Raw genomic sequence first — 12143 nt, forward strand, 5'->3', positions numbered from 1 at the left:
CAGACCTGAACTCTCCATTTCCTTCCACACCATTCTTTAATGGAAAGCAGATGATCTGCCTTCGCTCAGTCCATTACAAAATGCACAATAAAAGATAGCATGTGCTCCCATCAATTTCTCTTCAATTTCCTGAGCAGGAAGTATTGCCTACGCTCAACAATTCCTCCTGATATCATGACCAAGAAAAATCATTTTCAGTTTTGAAAATTAAAAACACTCACATCTAATCATGATTAGCCACAATTCAACGGAGTATCATGTTGCAAAATCATGGTACATAAATATATCCTTAATGCAATACTGAGGCATGCAACCCAAGAAGATCAGGAGGTTCAAGTGTGATTTACAGTAAATTAAATAAGCAATTTTATTCTCGCTCCTGAAACAAAAAGCATCCATTTAAAATGCTACATAAGCCCATGATTGTAATTCTAAAAAGCAAATGAAATGCAAGGCATGCAGGAACTGTCGTTTGAGGGAGAAAATTTAATGACTTTCAATCAATTGAATATATTAATATTAAAAGATCACTTTTTAGAAATAGTTTCAGTAGATTTGGCTACTGGTTCAGGAATCAAACCCCCTAATGAGATGGCCAAGAAAGCCTATTTTTATGTGGTCTCCCAAGTTGTGGGGATCTGGCACTTCACCAAACAAAGTAACTGATTACAACACCAGAGGTGAAGGACTGCACAGTCCTACAGAGTTCAAAGGCGTGATTCCAAGAATGTTATATTCTCCAATTGGAATAAGGCTGGACACAGAATGAAAAAATGTTCGTACAAGGAAGTGTCCAAGACATATTCAGGAAGACTACGTGCCATTGTGACACTCAAGCGCATTGCACAGTATTTAACAATCTGGATCCCACAGAATACAGTGTAGTTTACATTTGATTATGGGAAATGGTCAGACAATTGACAACTCGCATGATATGAGATGCAGTCTCATTTTAGTATGTCTGCATCTTGTACAGGGTGATCAGTACTTACAGAAATGCCTGTGTTTGTGGTACTTTAGGAGCAAAGTTGCCTTACCGAATTATCCATTTTGGATGGATAAACAAATGGTACAATATGTAGCAACATCACTACATGACATTATATTGGGGAACAATATAGATCCAAAGCTAGAAGTAGCATGTCTGGTTACTTAGTGCATTGGCTTATCAGTACAACCAGCTGCAGTGAATGCCAAATTTTTTGAAAAGCAAAGGAGGAGAACCACATTCTGGTTGCAAAGAATACTGCGGAGGCATGCAGAAGGGTAGGGACTTCCTATCATAATGTCACTCAGGATACACCTGGATACAGCGGTTAGGGAAGCCTGGGAAGTTTGGTTCAGAAGAATGTGGCAAATGCTCAGTGGACTAATCTTATGCTAGAGGCTGTCTGGGGTTAGGCTTTGCAGACTGGCAATGAAAGAATTTGCCAATTGAAGACTGTGGTATTTTCTAAATGTTTTTCTTGAAAATGATAATGTAGTCATTAGAGATTTTTCTGATATTTCCGTTTAATATCTATACTGAATGTTAATTGCTGAATTATTTTCATATTTGTATTGAGTTGTGAATATTATAGTTGTTTTAGCCTCTATAAGGCCTGTGCCAGTTTGGAAGAACGGGCTATCAAAGTACAAGACAAGACAACAGATAGCCTGCAACACAGTTTATTGCACATTATGGTAATTATCTAACTTCAGAGAACACACTTCTGTATGGCAAATAATGAGAAAGATGCAGCTTCCAAATCACTGGGAACAAGGTCCACTTACAGCAATTGTTGTGAAACCATAAAATAGAAATAGCTTTTTTGAAACACAAAATTGTGACATGGTCATCATATTGGTGGGTGTGGGGCAACAGAAACCTACCCAAATTAAACTGGTTACTATCTCACAATAGACTAGGCCTTTGACAAAGAAGCAGGTACGGGTTTTCCATGAGACCACAGGGATTAAGAAAGAAAGAACTTGTATTTATATCACATCCTTAGTGTAGTGTATGTGCCTTTAAGTCAGTACTACTTTTACAGCTCCTGTATACTGTAGTACCGGCAGTGACCACACCGGTATATAAGCTTTGCGCATGCCTCTGTACCCCCAGTCTAGAGACTACCCTCCTCCAGTAAAGACCTGTTATTTGTTAATGTACAGCATCCGTGTGATTATTTAATAAGAGTATATCCACTGAACCACGGATCCAACAGTGGCGACGAGTGTCGATTCGAATCCACCTGCAACATAAAAAAAAAGTCGAGGCCAGGAACACGGGCGTCGACCATGAGCAACCGCCCAGCAGTCAGACAGAGACCCAACTTCGCAGGGGAGGCTGTGCAGAGCCGGGCTTGGTTCCCCAGCCACAACGAGCAGTAAGAGACAGACGACAGGTCCAGCGCAGACCCTTCCCGAGCAGCGGCGGCTGGAGCCGACCGACGGCGGAGAGAGAGCCGAGCAGCGTCGACGGGGTAAGACAGAGGGTGAAGAGCGCAGGGCGCAGCCGGGGGTTAAACACCGAGCGGCGTCGAGGAAAATAAAACAAACCGGAGAGAAGGTAAGAAGCAGCCGGGTTCTACACTGAGCGGCGTCGAAAAATATAAAAAGAAGAACGCGCAGAGCACAGCCAGTGCTCACGGGCTGAACAGGGTCCACGGGGCGAAGAAAGGGGAGACGCCATTGAGCCGCGAAGAAGAAGGAAGAGCGCGGGAGACGCCATTTTTAGAAGCCGCAGCGGAGAAGAAGGGCGAGCGCGGGAAGGAAGGAAAGCGCGGGAGACGCCATTTTGTGCCAGCGGAGAAGAAGGGGAAGCGCGGGAGGCGCCATTTGTGATAGTTAACGCACACCCAAGGATGCCGAAGAGTAGCAGTATCTCTACGATCGACAATGAAGTCGAAGATTGGGCGACTTATGTGGAACGTATTGAGGTGTACTGCAGGGCGAATGAAGTGCCAGATGCTAATAAAGCACTGGTTCTGTTAAATTCCATGGGTGCAAAAACTTATGGGTTACTGCGAAATCTAATAACCCCAGAGAAGCCGGTAAACAAGAATTTTGAAAGCATAGTAGAAATCCTACAGGACCACATAAACCCCACACCACTGCTGATAGCAGAACGATTTAAGTTCCATAAAAGGAACCAACACAAAGACGAAAGCAATGCTGAGTACTTAACGGAACTGCGCAAGCTATCGAAATACTGCCAGTTTGGAGCAGGACTAGCAGACACGTTAAGGGACAAGTTTGTGTGTGGGCTACAAAGTGAAGGAACACAGAAACGGCTTCTATCAGAAAAGGACCTTACGCTGGACAAAGCTTTCAGTATGGCAGTATCACACGAAGCAGCCGCAAGGGGCGCTGCAGAGATACAATGGAGACCGCAAGAATATGGCACCAATGAAATGTCCTATGGAACAGGGAAGTGCTATCGCTGCGGCAGAACAATACATGACCAGAAAGATTGTTGGTTCAAGGACCAAGTGTGCAGATAGTGTGGGAAAGCAGGACACATATCAAGAGTCTGCAGGTCTGGGAAGAAAACCAACAGTAAGAAATCTCCACAGGAGAAGTACAAAAAGGTACACCAGGTGATGGACAGTGGTTCAGACGAACAGAAAAGTGACACAGACTCCAGAAGCAAGGAGCTGGGTTGTCTGAAATGACATAAGGTAACAGAAATGGAGGATCACCAGACTATCTGGGTTACACTCAAGATAGACGGAGTCCAAGTGGAAATGGAATTGGACACAGGGTCAGCTCTAACAGTCATAAATCAAAGAGACTACAAGCGGCTATTTTCACACATACCCTTGAAAGCTACAGAGATTGTCTTGAAGACGTATACAAGGCAAAATGTCTACCCCAAAGGAAAAATAAGGGTGAAAGTGACATATAAAGGCCTGGAAAACCTAAAATGGATATATATGTAATGCCAAATGGAGGACCACCACTGCTAGGACGTGAATGGATCCGGAAGATACAATTAGATTGGCATTCCATACAGGCACTGAAGGTTGAGGCCAAAAAGGATGACGATGTCACACCTGGACGACTGTCAAAAATGCTAACTGACGCAAAAGAACTGTTCCAGGAGGGACTAGGAACACTAAAAGGAATAACAGCAGTGATTAAAATAGAGGAAAATGCAAGCCCAAAGTTTCTGAAGGCCAGACCAGTGCCTTATGCGATCAGATCAGCTGTTGAAGCAGAGCTGGAAGGGTTGGAATGTTCAGGAGTACTGTCCAAAGTGGACTGGAGCGAGTGGGCTACACCCATCGTTCCTGTAATGAAGAGGTCATTGAGTAATACGCCTGGGGAACCAAAGAAGGTCCGCATCTGTGGGGATTTTAAGGTGACAGTGAACCCAGTCCTTCACACAGTGCAATATCCGCTTCCACGAATTGAGGATATTTTCGCCTCGCTATCTGGAGGTAAACGCTTCACCAAAATTGATCTAGCCCAGGCGTACTTACAAATGGAGGTAGAAGAAGCTTCGAAACATTACCTTACGATCAACACTCATAAAGGTCTCTATCAATACAACCGGCTGGTGTTTGGAGTAGCCTCGGCTCCGGCTATCTGGCAAAGGGCGATGGATCAGGTCCTGCAAGGGATTCCAGGGACCCAGTGTTATTTGGACGACATCTTGGTCACGGGTGAAAATGACGGTGATCACCTCGCCAACTTGGAGAAGGTGCTCACCAGATTAAAGGAGTATGGGCTACGAGCTAATCGCCACAAGTGCGAGTTTTTCCAGAAACAGATCTCGTATTGTGGCCACGTCATCGATGAAGAGGGGTTACATAAGTCCCCTGACAAGATTGAGGCAGTAGTCAAGGCTCCAGCACCGGAAAATGTGTCACAACTGAGGTCGTTCCTCGGGCTGGTAAACTACTACCACAAGTTCTTACCAAATTTGTCTACGGTATTACACCCGCTGAACACCCTACTGCAAACAGGGGTACCATGGAAGTGGGATGACGAACGTAGATGAGCTTTCCAGAAGTGTAAAGAATTGATCACATCAAAAGAGGCGTTGGCCCATTTCAACCCAGCACTACCAATTCGTTTGGCATGTGATGCATCACCCTACGGTATTGGAGCGGTGCTGTCGCACAAATTCCCAGACGGGTTGGAGGCCAGTAGCCTTTGCGTCTCGGTCACTAACCTCAGCCGAGCGCAACTACGCCCAGATTGACAGGGAGGCCCTCAGCCTAGTATGGGGAGTAAAAAAATTCAACCACTATCTGCATGGGCAGAAGTTCACCTTGCTGACTGACCACCAACCACTTGTCTCCATCTTTAATCCTAAGAAGGGTGTTCCAGTGATGACTGAACAGCGGTTACAAAGATGGTCCCTGTTTCTAGGGGCGAATCAATATGAAATAGAATATAAAGGCACGAAACAGCATGGGAACGCTGATGGGCTATCGCGCCTGCCACTGCCTACTGTGGAGGAAGCACCAGCAGTGGACCCTATCGAGATATTTTATTCGTCAATAATTGAACGATTGCCAGTAACAAACGCGGATATAGAGAAGGAGACCCGCAATGATCCGACGCTGTCACGGGTATATGAATTGACGGTGAGGGGATGGCCAACACATGGCGACTCACTCTTGCCAGCATTCTCATCCAGAAGAGAACAGCTGTCAGTATGCCAGGGGACAGTGATGTGTGGATCCAGAGCGGTGATTCCACCCAAGTTAAGGGAGAGAGTGCTAAATGAGCTACATGAAGGTCATCTGGGGGGAGTGAAAATGAAAAGCCTTGCTAGGGCTTATGTGTGGTGGCCGGGAATCGATCAACAAATCGAAGACCTAACTAAGAGCTGCTTAGGATGCCAGAAGGTCCAAAATGCACCACCACATGCCCCTCTACACCCATGGGAGTGGCCCTCCTCTCCATGGCAACGGGTGCATATTGATTTCGCTGGTCCATTCATGGACTCAATGTTCTTAATAGCAGTGGATGCTCATTCAAAGTGGCCTGAGGTGATAAAAATGTCTTCAACCACTACAGAGAAAACGATTGCAGTCCTACGGACCATATTTGCCAGAAACGGTTTGCCAGAGCAGATTTTCTCTGATAATGGACCACAGTTTGTGTCCGACGAGTTCCAAAAATTCATGAAAAGGAATGGGGTAAGGCATTACACATCCGCCCCGTATCATCCAGCCACAAATGGATTGGCTGAGAGGTTCATACAAACCTTTAAGAAGGCGATAAAGGCCATGTGCGACGATGAAATTCCACTACAGCATAAGATGGACAATTTCTTATTAGCCTACCGAAATGCGACACATGCAGTTACCAACCAGACCCTGGCCATGATGTTCTTTAACCGAAGGTTGAGATCTCGTCTGGACTTGCTCAGACCAAATGTGCGAAGAAATGTTGAGGACAAACAATTCCAGCACATCAATGAGAAGCCGACAAGGAGCTTCAATGTAGGGCAACCAGTCTTGGCCCGTGACTATCGAACAGAGAAGTGGCAACCCGGAACGATATGTACAAGGCAGGGGCCATTAATGTACACAGTGGATGTCGGGGAGAACATTGTGAGACGCCACGTCGATCAGATCTTGGCGTCACAGGAACGCGTCAACCCCATGTCTCGAGTACCTGGGGATGAACCCGACATACCAGTAGCATCTACTTCAGACCTAGTAGCAGTGGAACCCGATGAACTACCTGATGAAAAGGGGTCAGAATCGCCTCTGCACCAAGAACAAGAACCTCTGGAAAGGCGCTATCCCGAAAGGGTCAGGAAGCCGCCCCAAAGACTGAATCTATAAATGGACTTTTGTTGTTTAATGTACATGTTGAAATGTTAATTGTTATTTGAATATTAGGGGTATTACTAATCTAAAAGGGGAGGAATTGTAGTGTATGTGCCTTTAAGTCAGAACTACTTTTACAGCTCCTGTATACTGTAGTACCGGCAGTGACCACACCGGTATATAAGCTTTGCGCATGCCTCTGTACCCCCAGTCTAGAGACTACCCTCCTCCAGTAAAGACCTGTTATTTGTTAATGTACAGCATCCGTGTGATTATTTAATAAGAGTATATCCACTGAACCACGGATCCAACAGTGGCGACGAGTGTCGATTCGAATCCACCTGCAACATAAAAAAAAAGTCGAGGCCAGGAACACGGGCGTCGACCATGAGCAACCGCCCAGCAGTCAGACAGAGACCCAACTTCGCAGGGGAGGCTGTGCAGAGCCGGGCTTGGTTCCCCAGCCACAACGAGCAGTAAGAGACAGACGACAGGTCCAGCGCAGACCCTTCCCGAGCAGCGGCGGCTGGAGCCGACCGACGGCGGAGAGAGAGCCGAGCAGCGTCGACGGGGTAAGACAGAGGGTGAAGAGCGCAGGGCGCAGCCGGGGGTTAAACACCGAGCGGCGTCGAGGAAAATAAAACAAACCGGAGAGAAGGTAAGAAGCAGCCGGGTTCTACACTGAGCGGCGTCGAAAAATATAAAAAGAAGAACGCGCAGAGCACAGCCAGTGCTCACGGGCTGAACAGGGTCCACGGGGCGAAGAAAGGGGAGACGCCATTGAGCCGCGAAGAAGAAGGAAGAGCGCGGGAGACGCCATTTTTAGAAGCCGCAGCGGAGAAGAAGGGCGAGCGCGGGAAGGAAGGAAAGCGCGGGAGACGCCATTTTGTGCCAGCGGAGAAGAAGGGGAAGCGCGGGAGGCGCCATTTGTGATAGTTAACGCACACCCAAGGATGCCGAAGAGTAGCAGTATCTCTACGATCGACAATGAAGTCGAAGATTGGGCGACTTATGTGGAACGTATTGAGGTGTACTGCAGGGCGAATGAAGTGCCAGATGCTAATAAAGCACTGGTTCTGTTAAATTCCATGGGTGCAAAAACTTATGGGTTACTGCGAAATCTAATAACCCCAGAGAAGCCGGTAAACAAGAATTTTGAAAGCATAGTAGAAATCCTACAGGACCACATAAACCCCACACCACTGCTGATAGCAGAACGATTTAAGTTCCATAAAAGGAACCAACACAAAGACGAAAGCAATGCTGAGTACTTAACGGAACTGCGCAAGCTATCGAAATACTGCCAGTTTGGAGCAGGACTAGCAGACACGTTAAGGGACAAGTTTGTGTGTGGGCTACAAAGTGAAGGAACACAGAAACGGCTTCTATCAGAAAAGGACCTTACGCTGGACAAAGCTTTCAGTATGGCAGTATCACACGAAGCAGCCGCAAGGGGCGCTGCAGAGATACAATGGAGACCGCAAGAATATGGCACCAATGAAATGTCCTATGGAACAGGGAAGTGCTATCGCTGCGGCAGAACAATACATGACCAGAAAGATTGTTGGTTCAAGGACCAAGTGTGCAGATAGTGTGGGAAAGCAGGACACATATCAAGAGTCTGCAGGTCTGGGAAGAAAACCAACAGTAAGAAATCTCCACAGGAGAAGTACAAAAAGGTACACCAGGTGATGGACAGTGGTTCAGACGAACAGAAAAGTGACACAGACTCCAGAAGCAAGGAGCTGGGTTGTCTGAAATGACATAAGGTAACAGAAATGGAGGATCACCAGACTATCTGGGTTACACTCAAGATAGACGGAGTCCAAGTGGAAATGGAATTGGACACAGGGTCAGCTCTAACAGTCATAAATCAAAGAGACTACAAGCGGCTATTTTCACACATACCCTTGAAAGCTACAGAGATTGTCTTGAAGACGTATACAAGGCAAAATGTCTACCCCAAAGGAAAAATAAGGGTGAAAGTGACATATAAAGGCCTGGAAAACCTAAAATGGATATATATGTAATGCCAAATGGAGGACCACCACTGCTAGGACGTGAATGGATCCGGAAGATACAATTAGATTGGCATTCCATACAGGCACTGAAGGTTGAGGCCAAAAAGGATGACGATGTCACACCTGGACGACTGTCAAAAATGCTAACTGACGCAAAAGAACTGTTCCAGGAGGGACTAGGAACACTAAAAGGAATAACAGCAGTGATTAAAATAGAGGAAAATGCAAGCCCAAAGTTTCTGAAGGCCAGACCAGTGCCTTATGCGATCAGATCAGCTGTTGAAGCAGAGCTGGAAGGGTTGGAATGTTCAGGAGTACTGTCCAAAGTGGACTGGAGCGAGTGGGCTACACCCATCGTTCCTGTAATGAAGAGGTCATTGAGTAATACGCCTGGGGAACCAAAGAAGGTCCGCATCTGTGGGGATTTTAAGGTGACAGTGAACCCAGTCCTTCACACAGTGCAATATCCGCTTCCACGAATTGAGGATATTTTCGCCTCGCTATCTGGAGGTAAACGCTTCACCAAAATTGATCTAGCCCAGGCGTACTTACAAATGGAGGTAGAAGAAGCTTCGAAACATTACCTTACGATCAACACTCATAAAGGTCTCTATCAATACAACCGGCTGGTGTTTGGAGTAGCCTCGGCTCCGGCTATCTGGCAAAGGGCGATGGATCAGGTCCTGCAAGGGATTCCAGGGACCCAGTGTTATTTGGACGACATCTTGGTCACGGGTGAAAATGACGGTGATCACCTCGCCAACTTGGAGAAGGTGCTCACCAGATTAAAGGAGTATGGGCTACGAGCTAATCGCCACAAGTGCGAGTTTTTCCAGAAACAGATCTCGTATTGTGGCCACGTCATCGATGAAGAGGGGTTACATAAGTCCCCTGACAAGATTGAGGCAGTAGTCAAGGCTCCAGCACCGGAAAATGTGTCACAACTGAGGTCGTTCCTCGGGCTGGTAAACTACTACCACAAGTTCTTACCAAATTTGTCTACGGTATTACACCCGCTGAACACCCTACTGCAAACAGGGGTACCATGGAAGTGGGATGACGAACGTAGATGAGCTTTCCAGAAGTGTAAAGAATTGATCACATCAAAAGAGGCGTTGGCCCATTTCAACCCAGCACTACCAATTCGTTTGGCATGTGATGCATCACCCTACGGTATTGGAGCGGTGCTGTCGCACAAATTCCCAGACGGGTTGGAGGCCAGTAGCCTTTGCGTCTCGGTCACTAACCTCAGCCGAGCGCAACTACGCCCAGATTGACAGGGAGGCCCTCAGCCTAGTATGGGGAGTAAAAAAATTCAACCACTATCTGCATGGGCAGAAGTTCACCTTGCTGACTGACCACCAACCACTTGTCTCCATCTTTAATCCTAAGAAGGGTGTTCCAGTGATGACTGAACAGCGGTTACAAAGATGGTCCCTGTTTCTAGGGGCGAATCAATATGAAATAGAATATAAAGGCACGAAACAGCATGGGAACGCTGATGGGCTATCGCGCCTGCCACTGCCTACTGTGGAGGAAGCACCAGCAGTGGACCCTATCGAGATATTTTATTCGTCAATAATTGAACGATTGCCAGTAACAAACGCGGATATAGAGAAGGAGACCCGCAATGATCCGACGCTGTCACGGGTATATGAATTGACGGTGAGGGGATGGCCAACACATGGCGACTCACTCTTGCCAGCATTCTCATCCAGAAGAGAACAGCTGTCAGTATGCCAGGGGACAGTGATGTGTGGATCCAGAGCGGTGATTCCACCCAAGTTAAGGGAGAGAGTGCTAAATGAGCTACATGAAGGTCATCTGGGGGGAGTGAAAATGAAAAGCCTTGCTAGGGCTTATGTGTGGTGGCCGGGAATCGATCAACAAATCGAAGACCTAACTAAGAGCTGCTTAGGATGCCAGAAGGTCCAAAATGCACCACCACATGCCCCTCTACACCCATGGGAGTGGCCCTCCTCTCCATGGCAACGGGTGCATATTGATTTCGCTGGTCCATTCATGGACTCAATGTTCTTAATAGCAGTGGATGCTCATTCAAAGTGGCCTGAGGTGATAAAAATGTCTTCAACCACTACAGAGAAAACGATTGCAGTCCTACGGACCATATTTGCCAGAAACGGTTTGCCAGAGCAGATTTTCTCTGATAATGGACCACAGTTTGTGTCCGACGAGTTCCAAAAATTCATGAAAAGGAATGGGGTAAGGCATTACACATCCGCCCCGTATCATCCAGCCACAAATGGATTGGCTGAGAGGTTCATACAAACCTTTAAGAAGGCGATAAAGGCCATGTGCGACGATGAAATTCCACTACAGCATAAGATGGACAATTTCTTATTAGCCTACCGAAATGCGACACATGCAGTTACCAACCAGACCCTGGCCATGATGTTCTTTAACCGAAGGTTGAGATCTCGTCTGGACTTGCTCAGACCAAATGTGCGAAGAAATGTTGAGGACAAACAATTCCAGCACATCAATGAGAAGCCGACAAGGAGCTTCAATGTAGGGCAACCAGTCTTGGCCCGTGACTATCGAACAGAGAAGTGGCAACCCGGAACGATATGTACAAGGCAGGGGCCATTAATGTACACAGTGGATGTCGGGGAGAACATTGTGAGACGCCACGTCGATCAGATCTTGGCGTCACAGGAACGCGTCAACCCCATGTCTCGAGTACCTGGGGATGAACCCGACATACCAGTAGCATCTACTTCAGACCTAGTAGCAGTGGAACCCGATGAACTACCTGATGAAAAGGGGTCAGAATCGCCTCTGCACCAAGAACAAGAACCTCTGGAAAGGCGCTATCCCGAAAGGGTCAGGAAGCCGCCCCAAAGACTGAATCTATAAATGGACTTTTGTTGTTTAATGTACATGTTGAAATGTTAATTGTTATTTGAATATTAGGGGTATTACTAATCTAAAAGGGGAGGAATTGTAGTGTATGTGCCTTTAAGTCAGAACTACTTTTACAGCTCCTGTATACTGTAGTACCGGCAGTGACCACACCGGTATATAAGCTTTGCGCATGCCTCTGTACCCCCAGTCTAGAGACTACCCTCCTCCAGTAAAGACCTGTTATTTGTTAATGTACAGCATCCGTGTGATTATTTAATAAGAGTATATACACTGAACCACGGATCCAACACTTAGGAGGTTCCAAATGCTTCACAGCCGATTAATTACTTTTGAAGTGTAGTCACTATTGTTATGTAGGCAAACACAGCAGCCAAATTACACACAGCAATGCCCCACATACAGCAATGAGATAAATGACCAGATCTATAACTACACCTTGACAATGAACCAACCTTATTAG

At 46.6% G+C, this 12143-nt stretch overlaps 1 protein-coding gene across 1 annotated transcript in view; it reads right to left on the bottom strand.

Moving 5' to 3' along the window:
* The window catches only part of LOC147106568 (astacin-like metalloendopeptidase), a 146229-nt gene that overhangs the window by 76065 nt on the left and 58021 nt on the right, over positions 1 to 12143 (bottom strand). The window lies entirely within an intron of this gene.

The sequence above is a fragment of the Somniosus microcephalus genome, chromosome 15, assembly GCF_052327205.1.
Source record: "Somniosus microcephalus isolate GS21.2 chromosome 15, FLI_Smic_1.0, whole genome shotgun sequence".
In the NCBI taxonomy this organism is placed as follows: Eukaryota; Metazoa; Chordata; class Chondrichthyes; order Squaliformes; family Somniosidae; genus Somniosus; species Somniosus microcephalus.